General features: G+C 39.8%; 1 pseudogene; it reads right to left on the bottom strand.

Annotated features, from left to right (window-relative positions):
* Window positions 1–12,409: 12,409 nt before the first annotated feature.
* LOC129632587 (alpha- and gamma-adaptin-binding protein p34-like) lies at window positions 12,410–13,381 on the bottom strand (annotated as a pseudogene).
* Window positions 13,382–13,917: the final 536 nt, after the last annotated feature.

Below are 13,917 nucleotides of genomic sequence, written 5' to 3' on the forward strand. Positions count from 1 at the left end.
TACTCCAATTGATTTCTGGCCATTTCAAGGTAAATTTTAGCCCTCCTAATATTTGACAACAGACAGAACACTTATTGCATGAATGTGAATTAGATGATGAAACTTTACAAAAGGCCCAATTAGAACAACATAAAATATTTCAAAATTTTCTTACTAGCCCTGCCCTGGCTGCTCCCGGAGAAGGCAATGGCACCCCACTCCAGTACTCTTGCCTGGAAAATCCCATGGACAGAGGAGCCTGGTAGGCTGCAGTCCATGGGGTCGCTAAGAGTCGGACACGACTGAGCGACTTCACTTTCACTTTTCACTTTCATGCATTGGAGAAGGAAATGGCAACCCACTCCAGTGTTCTTGCCTGGAGAATCCCAGGGACAGGGGAGCCTGGTGAGCTGCCCTCTATGGGGTCACACAGAGTCGGACACGACTGAAGCGACTTAGCAGCAGCAGCAGCTGGCTGCTCCAAATGCTCCTCCTCTGCCAATAGGCACAAAAGTCTCTCCTTTGTTGGAACCTAATGAAAGTTATGCTAATTTTTTAGCTAGATTAGAAACTGCTATTTCCTATACTGTAATCGGAGAAGAAACCAAGAAACAGCTAGAGAAATTACTTGCTTATGAGAATGCAAATCAGGAATGTCAAAGAGCTATTGCTCCAATTGGTGAGACTGGGACTATTATTGATTATTTGAAGGCTTATCGCAATCTAGGATCAGAAAAGCAAAAGATGCAAATGCTAACTAAGACAATGGCTGCTACCTTTAGAAAGGGAAATAAAGGATGCTTTACTTGTAGAGATAGAAACCATTTTAAAAGGGACTGCCCTAAGAAAGCTAATAAAAAACCTCCAAGAATTTGCCCTCGCCACTGTAGAGGAATGCATTGGGCCAAAGACTGTAAATCTAAATTTGATATTGAAGGAAAACCTATTCCAGGAAACTCTAAACAGGGGACCCCCCAGGTCCCCTGCAACAAAAACCAGGGGCAAATTCCATCTTTTCCCTCAAACCCTCCACATCCAGCAGTGCTGCCGTCAATATACCAGCCCTAAATGATTTTTTCCTTTACCCTCAAGCAGTCCCTTCTAGAGTACCTACCAGACTTTTTGGACCCCTGCCCTCACAAACCTTCAGTCTTTTTTTTGGCCGATCTAGTTTGGCTTCTAAAGGAATTACTGTTCACCCTGGAATAATTGATTCAAATTATAAGGAGAGATTCAAATTATGATGTCATCTCAGATTCTATGGCAATTAAAAAAGGGGGACAAAATTGCTCAATTACTTCTTTTGCCTTACATTTCTATTAACTCCTCTAATAATGTACGGACAAATGGGTTCAGCTGCTGCTGCTGCTGCTAAGTCGCTTCAGTTGTGTCCGACTCTGTGCGACCCCAGAGACGGCAGCCCACTAGGCTCCGCCGTCCCTGGGATTCCCAGGCAAGAACACTGGAGTGGGTTGCCATTTCCTTCTCCAATGCATGAAAGTGAAAAGTGAAAGTGAAGTCGCTCAGTCACGTCTGACTCCTAGCGACACCATGGACTGCAGCCTACCAGGCTCCTCCGTCCATGGGATTTTCCAGGCAAGAGTACTGGAGTGGGGTGCCATTGCCTTCTCCGAATGGGTTCAGCAGTACAGATCAAAAACAATCCTTAAGGACATCATTGGTATCTGAATATGCCCAACCAAATATAAATATCAAAATTAATGGTAAAAGATTTTCTGGTCTCCTTGGCACTGGATCTAATATTACTATTATTTCCAAACATTTATGGCCCAAATCCTGGCCTATACAAAAGGTCTGTTACCAAATTGCAGGAATTTCTCAAACCAAAGTACAAGAAATTTATCAAAATGTTCAAATCTACCCATATGAAGGACCAAAAGGCCAGCCTGCAACATTAAGACCTTATATGATAAATGCACCCCTTAATTTAATAGAAAGAGACTTATTTATGCAATGGCAAACTCAGATATACATTCCACATTTTTCCTAGGAGCCACTACTCATTTAACAAACAAAGCAATTAAAATAACTGAGAAGAATGACGAGCCTATTTGGACAGAGCAATGGCCCCTTACGAAAGAAAAATTACAGGCTACTAAAGAACTTATAGACACACAATTAGAATTAAAACATATTGAGGAATCTTACTCTCCTTAGAACTTTCCTATTTTTATTATAAAAAAGAAATCTAACAAATGGCATATCTTAACAGACCTTAGAAAAGTTAATGCATTAATGAAACCTATGGCACCCCACTCCGGTACTCTTGCCTGGAAAATCCCATGGACGGAGGAGCCTGGTAGGCTGCAGTCCATGGGGTTGCTAAGAGTTGGACACGACTGAGCAACTTCACTTTCACTTTTCACTTTCATGCATTGGAGAAGGAAATGGCAACCCACTCCAGTGTTCTTGCCTGGAGAATCCCAGGGACGGGGGAGTCTGGTGGGCTGCTGTCTATGGGATCGCACAGAGTTGGACACGACTGAAGTGACTTAGCATAGCATAGCATAGCATAGCATGGGTACATTATAACCAGGGATCCCATCACCTACTACTATTCCTCAAAATTGGCACATTATTATTACTGATTTACAAGATTGCTTTTTTAATATACCTTTACACCTTTTAGACCAGGAGAGATTCACTTTCTCTCTCCCTTATCCTAATCATATTGGGCCTCATAAAAGATTTCAATATACTATGTTACCTCAAAGTATGCTTAACAATCCTACTATTTGTCAAAAATTTTGTAGCCAAGGCCTTACATCCAATGTAACAGCAATTCCTTCATGCATATATCATTAATAATATACTATAACTACAAAAAGGAGAAATTATATTTTTGACACTGAATGGCCATGATACTCTTTAGACTCCAGAGAAAACTGATTAAAATAAAATCTTTTCTGAAATTGCAAAACTGGTTCTTCTTACATGTGCAGTTAAGAAAAGGTTAACTTCTTAAAATACTTTTTTGGAGCTCCAGTTCTGCCTGGGAAACAAAAACAGGCCTAAGAAAAAACCTAAAGTTAACTCTTATCATGTCCTTGGGATACACAACCCACTCTATCTGGGACTCCAGCCATAAACAAATTGGTGGAAATATATATATATATATATCAATCAAAAAGATATTTTAAAGCAGAAAAGATATTTCAAATGGAAAACTACCGAGGGAGGAGGGAGGAGGGTTCAGGATGGGGAACACATGTATACCTGTGGCGGATTATGTAAAGTTTAAAAATAAAATAAAATTTAAAATCTTCAAAAAAAAAAAAAAATCTATGTCTCAATATATGTCTTTGTTTTTGGATAATATGAAGGTAATGAGCTCTATTTAAATTCACTTGTTTGCTAATCTAATTAGGACATGTCTTAACTCATAAACATTATATAATACTTTTATTATGCCTAGGTTTAAGGTAAACTAAATTTGTCAACAAAAAGGTAACTCTTTATACATATATATAAATATATAAATGAGACAAAAACTTTTAGATAAACTCTATTAAAAATAATTATATTTTTAATAGAATAATCTATTATTATAATCTAAAATAATCTCTTAGGATTGGGGTAACTTAAGTTTCTGGAGTTATGCTAAATTAAATAATAAAAGTTTATTAAATAGCTAGGTCATTTCCAAATGAAGTAAGATTTTAAAACATTAATTACTGAACATTAACTTCCTCTTATAAAAAGTTTTTTCTTACAGAAAAACTAAAGAGATTTTAAGCTATTAATAAGTATAAATATAAATATATATTTATATAATAAATATATTATAATATATAACATGATATAATAAATATATTCACCAATCTATAAAATGCTAATATACAAGACACTTCATAGTTGCTAAAGAAAAATAAGATGTATACTTTCAATAAAAAGATATCGGATCAGATCAGATCAGTCGCTCAGTCGTGTCCGACTCTTTGCGACCCCATGAATCGCAGCACGCCAGGCCTCCCTGTCTATCACTAACTCCCGGAGTTCACTCAGACTCATGTCCATCGAGTCAGTGATGCCATCCAGCCATCTCAACTTCTATCGTCCCCTTCTCCTCCTGCCCCCAATCCCTCCCAGCATCAGAGTCTTTTCCAATGAGTCAACTCTTCGCATGAGGTGGCCAAAGTACTGGAGTTTCAGCTTTAGTATCATTCCTTCCAAAGAAATCCCAGGGCAATGGCAAATAAAGTGATGAATACAAAAATATAAAAAAGGTTTATAACAAATGAAAGAAAATTTTATGACAAATGGATGTAACTCATGGCCCTGAACTTTCTTCCTCTTCCTTCTTACGTCTCGATCAGTACAAATTCTTCTTTTATAGGGGCCACACCTCTCTGTGGTGAAACTACACAACATGTTATAACCCACCTATTAGCTTACTTTACAATAATGAGAACACTTAATTCCATAAAAACAGACAATGGCCCTGCCTATATTTCTAAACAATTCAAACAATTTTTACATTCATTCTCTATTAAACAGATTACAAACATTCCTTATAATCCACAAACACAAGACATAATTAAATACATTACACACTGAAGCTACAAATAAAAAATTAAATAAAGAAAAATACACAGGAACACTTTTATCTTCCTTATCCAGAGCAGACTTTACTAGATTCTAACGCAATATTTTCTTTAAACCTATAACTAATGTTAATATAGCTTTATTTCTGTTTCCAGTCTGTAAGATTCTTAAAACAAAATAACATCAACTTCAATGCCTATTTCACAATACAAAACAAAAACAACATAAAAAAGACACCATTTGCTGAATAAGTTATTTGTTCCTAAGAATATCAAAAGTGCAAAATATTCACCTTCTTTTTAAGTCTGTCTTGTAAGTATCATCTTCCTTGACACACTGAAGAGAGAGATTCAACAGCTGCCAGGCTGCATTTCCTTTCCAAGGACAAGGTCAAATATATTAGGATATGAGCAACATTTCATTTATCAAGTTGTTCTGCATCAGCTTTTCAATAATTTCACTTAGGAAAAAAAATATTTGAATGTTTGCTCCTAATCCTTTGCCCCAAATAACACAAACCACTCTTAAAACACAGTCAGATCCCATTTCTCTTTATATCAGAAAAAATGTATGTACTGAATGAGAAAGAAATCAACCCATTATTTCAAAACCACAGCCAAATTTTCATAGTCAGTCAGTGATGACAACAAGACTACAGTACCTCATGGGAATTAAGACAAACTTGCTTACTAACACGTTGCTTGGTTGGAGCTGATGAACTCTACGTTAGACAGACTATGCCTCCGACACCTGGGCCTAATAAAAAAATATTTTTTAAATGGGTACATATATCTACAAAGGCTTGCTTTTGGGCCACTGACTGTCCCATCTGTTAAACATGAGGCATAAACTATCAACCAGAAAAACCTACCTCTAACAACATCAATGTTGTCAATTCCAAGATACCCAAAGACCAAGAAGTTAACTTAAAGCCAAAATTGGATCTATTTGATTTACATATATGAAAAGGAAGAACAATAGCATTGGCTGAGCAAGATAATGGCTCATACATTTGACACAGAAATAAACAAATTCATGGAAACAACATTCAAGAGGAAAGGTTTAAATAGTCAAGAGTCAAAGTGAAAATGAAAGTCGCTCAGTCGTGTCCGACTCTTCGTGACCCCATGCACTGCGTAGTCCATGGAATTCTCCAGGCCAGAATATTGGAGTGGGTAGCCTTTCCCTTCTCCAGCAGAGCTTCCCAACCCAGGGATTGAACCCAGGTCTCCCGCATTGCAGGCGGATTCTTTACCAGCTGAGCCACCAAAAGCTTCTCAATGTCCTCTTGGGGACATTATCTACCAGTCCCCAAACAGATCTCTAGATGATTATTTTTGGACTGAAATATTTCCTAGGAATGTTTTCATCATTATCACTTTCCTTTCTTTTTTATAACTATTGTTAATATAGCTTTATTTTAAATTTTAAAAACTTACCACAAGGAGATATTTTGACAAAAACAGAAAAACATTTTGAAACATTAAAGGACACCTCCCTTCCTTTGCCCATTTGATATCAAGATGGATTAACTAATCAATGGAAATCTAAGAAACTAATCTTACAGGGAAAGGGATATGCTTCTATTTCTCCAGATGGATCCAACGAACTCACAAGGCTTCCTCTTCAGAAGATTCAACCTAAGGGGGCTCCCAGCATTCAAACTAGAGATGAAACAACAAAAACCCCAGAAGGAAGAAATTCCAATACAAGCCATGGTGGTTTTAAAAAATTTCCAAAAAACGCCACACTCAACGTCACCGACCTTATGATCTCCCTACTTGGGGGCAGATAAAAACCCTTACTAATCAAGCTGAAAATCTGATTTCTCAACAGGGAATGCCTCAGAATCCTGAAAATATTTTTCTTCGCTACTCTTGCTTTGGGTATTAGTTCTAAAAGGTCTTGTAGGTCTTCATAGAACCATTCAACTTCAGCTTCTTCAGTGTTACTGGTTGGGGCATAGGCCTGGATTACCATGATACTGAATGGTTTGCCTTGGAAACGAACAGAGATCATTCTGTCGTTTTTGAGATTGCATCCAAGTACTGCATTTCAGACTCTTTTGTTGACCATGATGGCTACTCCATTTCTTCTGAGGGATTCCTGCCCACAGTAGTAGATATAATGGTCATCTGAGTTAAAGTCACCCATTCCAGTCCATTTTAGTTCGCTGATTCCTAGAATGTTGACATTCACTCTTGGCATCTCCTGTTTGACCACTTCCAATTTGCCTTGATTCATGGACCTAACATTCCAGGTTCCTATTCAATATTGCTCTTTACAGCATCGGACCTTGCTTCTATCACCAGTCACATCCACAACTGGGTATTGTGTTTGCTTTGGCTCTATCCCTTCATTCTTTCTGGAGTTATTTCTCCACTGATCTCCAGTAGCATATTGGGTACCTACTGACCTGGGGAGTTCCTCTTTCAGTGTCCTACCTTTTTGCCTTTTCATACTGTTCATGGGGTTCTCAAGGCAAGAATACTGAAGTGGTTTGCCATTCTCTTCTCCAGTGGACCACATTCTGTCAGACCTCTCCACCATGACCCTCCTGTCTTGGGTGGCCCCACACGGCATGGCTTAGTTTCACTGAGTTAGACAAGGCTGTGGTCCGTGTGATCAGACTGGCTAGTTTTCTGTGATTATGGTTTCAATGTGTCTGCCCTCTGATGCCCTCTCACAACACCTATCATCTTACTTGGGTTTCTCTTACCTTGGACGTGGGGTATCTCTTCACGGCTACTCCAGCAAAGCGCAGCTACTGCTCCTTACCTTGGACGAGGGCTATCTCCTCACGGCCACCCCTCCTGACCTTGAACGTGGAGTAGCTCCTCTAGGCCCTCCCACGCAGCCGCCACTCCTTGGACGTGGGGTTGCTCCTCTAGGCCACCACCCCTGACCTCAGACGCTGCTCCTCTGCCAAAGCAGCCTGGCACTCTTGGTCCATTATAGGGGACTGGAATGCAAAAGTAGGAAGTCAAGAAACACCTGGAGTAACAGGCAAGTTTGGCCTTGGAGTACAGAATGAAGCAGGGCAAAGGCTAACAGAGTTTTTCCAAGAGAACACACTGGTCATAGCAAACACCCTCTTCCAACAACACAAGAGAAGACTCTACACATGGACATCACCAGATGGTCAACACCGAAATCAGATTGATTATATTCTTTGCAGCCAAAGACGGAGAAGCTCTATACAGTCAGCAAAAACAAGACCAGGAGCTGACTGTGGCTCAGATCATGAACTCCTTATTGCCAAATTCAGACTTAAACTGAAGAAAGTGGGGAAAACCACTAGACCATTTAGGTATGACCTAAATCAAATCCCTTATGATCATACAGTGGAAGTAAGAAATAGATTTAAGGGCCTAGATCTGATAGACAGAGTGCCTGATGAACTATGGAATGAGGTTTGTGACATTGTACAGGAGACAGGGATCAAGACCATCCCCATGGAAAAGAAATGCAAAAAAGCAAAATGGCTGTCTGGGGAGGCCTTACAAATAGCTGTGAAAAGAAGAGAAGCGAAAAGCAAAGGAGAAAAGGAAAGATATAAGCATCTGAATGCAGAGTTCCAAAGAATAGCAAGGAGAGATAAGAAAGCCTTTCTCAGCAATCAATGCAAAGAAATAGAGGAAAACAACAGAATGGGAAAGACTAGAGATCTCTTCAAGAAAATTAGAGATACCAAGGGAAAGTTTCATGCAAAGATGGGCTCGATAAAGGACAAAATGGTATGGACCTAACAGAAGCAGAAGATATTAAGAAAAGGTGGCAAGAATACACAGAAGAACTGTACAAAAAAGATCTTCATGATCCAGATAATCACAATGGCGTGATCACTCACCTAGAGCCAGACATCCTGGAATGTGAAGTCAAGTGGGCCTTAGAAAGCATCACTATGAACAAAGCTAGTGGAGGTGATGGAATTCCAGTGGAGCTATTTCAAATCCTGAAAGATGATACTGTGAAAGTGCTGCACTCAATATGCCAGCAAATTTGGAAAACTCAGCAGTGGCCACAGGACTGGAAAAGGTCAGTTCTCATTCCAATCCCAAAGAAAGGCAATGCCAAAGAATGCTCAAACTACCTCACAATTGCACTCATCTTACACGCTAGTAAAGTAATGCTCAAAATTCTCCAAGCCAGGCTTCAGCAATATGTGAACCGTGAACTTCCAGATGTTCAAGCTGGTTTTAGAAAAGGCAGAGGAACCAGACATCAAATTGCCAACATCTGCTGGATCATGGAAAAAGCAAGAGAGTTCCAAAAAAACATCTATTTCTGCTTTATTGACTACGCCAAAGCCTTTGACTGTGTGGATCACAATAAACTGTGGAAAATTCTGAAAGATATGGGAATACCAGACCACCTGACCTGCCTCTTGAGAAACCTATATGCAGGTCAGGAAGCAACAGTTAGAACTGGACATGGAACAACAGACTGGTTCCAAATAGGAAAAGGAGTACGTCGAGGCTGTATATTGTTACCCTGTTTATTTAACTTATATGCAGAGTACATTATGAGAAACGCTGGGCTGGAAGAAGCACAAGCTGGAATCAAGATTGCTGGGAAAAATATCAATAACCTCAGATATGCAGATGACACCACCCTTATGGCAGAAAGTGAAGAGGAACTAAAAAGCCTCTTGATGAAAGTGAAAGTGGAGAGTGAAAAAGTTGGCTTAAAGCTCAACATTCAGAAAACAAAGATCATGGCATCTGGTCCCATCACTTTGTGGGAAATAGATGGGGAAACAGTGGAAACAGTGTCAGACTTTATTTTTCTGGGCTCCAAAATCACTGCAGATGGTGACTGCAGCCATGAAATTAAAAGACGCTTACTCCTTGGACGGAAAGTTATGACCAACCTAGATAGCATATTGAAAAGCAGAGATATTACTTTGCCAACAAAGGTCCGTCTAGTCAAGGCTATGGTTTTTCCAGTGGTTATGTATGGATGTGAGAGTTGGACTGTGAAGAAAGCTGAGCGCCAAAGAATTGATGCTTTTGAACTGTGGTGTTGGAGAAGACTTTTTAGAGTCCCTTGGACTGCAAGGAGATCCAACCAGTCCATCCTAAAGGAGATCAGTCCTGGGTGTTCATTGGAAGGACTGATGCTGAAGTCAAAACTCCAATACTTTGGCCACCTCATGCAAAGAGTTAACTCATTGGAAAAGACCCTGATGCTGGGAGGGATTGGGGGCAGGAGTAGAAGGGGACAACAGAGGATGAGATGGCTGGATGGCATCACCGACTCGATGGACATAAGTCTGAGTGAACCTGGGAGTTGGTGATGGACAGGGAGGCTTGGCGTGCTGTGATTCATGGGTCGCAAAGAGTCGGACACGACTGAGCGACTGAACTGAACTGAACTGATGCTTGCTTTGCTTGCTTTTGCTTCCCCCGCTCAGGCTGACTTGATTGGTCACACTTACTGGGCTTATATACCTAACCCCCCTTTTTTTATTGTAGGTTATAGAATGGACAGATATGGGACCAATCGTATCCACTAATGGCTCAACACATATGCCCCCTCCTTGGAGCTTGGAAGGGCCCTCTCATTCTGAGAAAGAAGGAAGACTAATTAACATTTCTCTAGGCTATGAAATCCTTCCCTTATGCATGGGCCCAACAAAATTATATATTAATGTTAATCAACAAAAATGGGCTTTCGTCCTGCCTCCAAAAAGGAACTTCCACATGCTGCTTGGATTATTTACTGCCCTTTCTTTGTCCATGAACCATGTTTATACTACTGAAACTTTAGGGAAAGAATTAAAGAAAGAACAAAGAATGTTCTTTACAAAGGGTTTACTAATATGCAAAGGGTTTACTAATAAGAAGCTTAAATATATTCCTGTTCATTGGGACAAATGTCACACCAAATCAGGAAAATTAATGTTTGTGGCTAATCATACAATTGCTGATTGGGGACCCCATGGTATATGGTTATCTAGCTGCTCAGATGATATTAACCGCACTATAATACTTGAGTGATTATATTACTGAATATATAGTATATTGTGATTATTGAGTATAATACTATAATACTACAATGGAACATTACCATGACAAAGGACATCTTGGGTGACTTGACGGTAGAATGGCGCCTTCCCCCCCCCCCCCAACGCCCTCCCCCCCACCAACGTCCTAGAATCGTCCTTGATAAACAGATTGGGCCTAAACAATGAGCCATCTGGAAACCGCTGCAAACACCGAGGAACTTGGGACTTGAACTGGACATTTCACAGGGACCAATCACAGGGAGCAATTGTAGTCATAGAAACTATTTATTTCGTTATAATCAATCATATTTTATATAAGCCTATGTTCCACTTCCTTTTGTTGTAGCTATAGGAAATTTACAATTCAATAAGACTTTACATTCTGTAACTTGCATAAATTATAAATTATATACTTGTCTTAACTTCTCCATTTCCTTAAGAAATGACTCCCTTTTGATTCTTTGATCTTGACATAATCTGTGGTTACCAATAAATCTCCAGCAGCCCTGGGAAGAAGGTCCCATGGCTGGACTTGCTTCCCGGTTACTTACTAAATTGCTCCCATGATCTAAACGATTCATTGGATGGCTGATTTTTGGCATTTTGAGATTAATAGCTATTTGTACCAATGCTGCTGTCACTGGTATTGCTTTACAAACCTCAATTCAAATACATAATTTTATTCAAAATTGGACTAAAGATGCCCATGCTATATGGGCCACTCAGGCTTAGAAAGATGAGGATATTCAAGAGAAAATACAAGAACTAAAACACCACCAAATGGGTTGGAGATCAATTAACAGATGTACAAAAACAGGTGATGCTAAAATGTGATTGGAATTCTACTCAATTTTGTGTTACTCCTGTTCATTTCAATAATAATGCCTACAACTGGGAACAAATCAAATTTCATTTACAAAACATACATGATAATGCCTCTCTGAATGTACAATTATTACAAAAAGAAATTTGAAACCTTTTCTAAAAGTCTGTTCTCTTCCACTCATTTGAAAACTTTAGTTAAACAACTAGCTGATCATTTATCTGGGCTAGACCCACGCGGACGGTTTCAGAGCATTACTCACAGCATCGGGTCTGGAACTGTAATTTTAGTGATTGTCTTGACAATTATATTTGTCATCTACCGTTGCCTTCATGCAAAGATTATTAAAACGAAACAAACTCTAATGGTCAGAACTCTTTTTACAAATATTATAAATAAATAAGGGGGAATTGTCAGGGAGTGTTTAATGGGAGGATTCCTATTGCTGTTTCTCACAAGTCCTTTGTTTCTTTTTAAGCGGAACAGCAGGCTCCTCCCAGGAACTGAGGTTATTGTGTGAAACTTGGGTCTCCTTTAGTAAACATTCTCTTTAAGACAAAACTGCTTAGTCTCGCCCCCCTTTTTGAGATATGGATTGTCTCCTGATCTTGTGACCATTATTATCCCTTGTTCCCTTGGTAACGGTTACTGTACATTTGGTTTTGTGATCTTTATCATTGTCGAAAGAAATTTCTTGTTCTACAGCCTATATATATTCACAGAAAAATCATTAAAGCATCTTTGCTCCATCAGAGCTTGGGTCCCCATGTCTTTCTTTCTTTCTCTCTCTCTCTCTCCTCCTCGGGCTCTCTCTATCACTTTCTGATCTTCAACTCCGGACCGCCAGGTCCCGGTCCCTTAAAGGACCCCAACACTGAGGGAGAAGAGATTTCTGCTTTACCCTCTACTAAAAACTAAAATTAACGGGACCCTATAAACAAGTCAGGCAGCCAACATGATGCTGGTAAGTTCAGCAAAAGATGACTGGGTTGAGGAGAGAAGAATCTCAGGGAGAGAGCACTCGGGTCTTAGTTAGGCAAGCCCAAGCATGAATAGTTTAGTGCTCTTCCTCAGATGAAATGCCTTCAATTTCACCTCTGTCTCCCCCAGTTGCCATCCAGAAGGCTTTGGCCACCTTTTCTGCATGCATCTTTCTTTGCTCATGAGGAAGCAGCGCAGCCTTGTCTTTCATTTCTTTTAACTTTGAAAACAGTCTTTCAAAATTCTCCAAATCTCCACCACTTGTAGAAAGACTGGCAAGTTCTCAAATATCCAGGTCTAACATGGGATCCACAATGCTATCGACCTGCCTGTCTACTGTGTCAGAGGCAGCCCCTCGATGATCCAAGAGGGATTTGGTCCTCTCTGCTGCTGGAACACAGGGCTGCTTTGAGTGGCAGGTCTCTGCTGATCCAATGCTATGGTTTGCTCCAGTCAATGAGGTGAGACAGTTAAGGCCTTGGTTCCTCTCATTCTTCATCACTACGTTGGACCAGACATTGGCATTCAAGGCTTGAACAATTGGCTTTACTCCTGTTGATTCTGGGAGGTCATCATCTTCCTCAGGCAACTCTTCCGGACTAAGTTCTACCAATTCAAAGCCATGTTTGATACACCACTCTTGAGCTTTCTGTCGGTTTACACTGTTTTCAGACACTCTATCGCAAACCAAGATCATCACCTCAGGTAACCGTGACTCTGCCAGAGGAAGCCAGGATGAAACACTATCAAGACCAGATTTTTGTGTGCTATCAAAGTAAACCACAAATGCTTGGCCAGACTCTGCAATCTCTGTGGTGATGAGAAATTTGTTTGGCACCACACACATTGATATCTGCTGAGTAGTATTTATTATCGATGGTCCAGGGATAAAACCTCACAGCATCGTTGGCAGTCACTTCCACAACAGCATCTTCTGCTCCAAGAATATGTTGCACCAGCCGGTCTGAGGAGAAGTTGGAGGAGCAGCTAGTAACGAGCACGCAGGGGATGCCCGCAGCCATCACTGCGCTGAACCAGTTCCTTCCCAGAGCCACTGATTTTTTTTTTTTTTTGATTGGGCAATTTCTGTTGTTTTATCTTCAGAGTCACTTATGTTTTCCTCTGTCATATTCATCCTCCTCTTGAGTCTTTCCAGTGAGTCTTTAAATATCAGTTATTATATTTCTCAGTTTTATCATTTCCATTGTTTTATATTTTCTATATTTTTGATGAAATTTTCTATTTTTTCATTAGTCTCAAGAGTATTTGTAATTGCTTGATGAAGCATTTTTATGATGGCTACTTAACATCTTCATCAGATGACTCCAACATCTAATTCAACTCAGTGTGGGCATCTGTTGATTGTCTTCTCATTCAAGGTGTGACCTTCCTGGTTTTTGTTATGATGTGTGATTATTTTATTATATCCTGAACATTTTGGATATTATGATTAAAAAAAAAAAAACAACTCTGGATCTTATTTAACTCTTTCATTTTAGCAGGCAGTTGCCATGTCTAGGTTTAGCATGCAGGTCCTGGCCTAGTTTTGTGTGCTGTG

This window comes from Bubalus kerabau, chromosome 17 (genome assembly GCF_029407905.1).
Source record: "Bubalus kerabau isolate K-KA32 ecotype Philippines breed swamp buffalo chromosome 17, PCC_UOA_SB_1v2, whole genome shotgun sequence".
In the NCBI taxonomy this organism is placed as follows: Eukaryota; Metazoa; Chordata; class Mammalia; order Artiodactyla; family Bovidae; genus Bubalus; species Bubalus kerabau.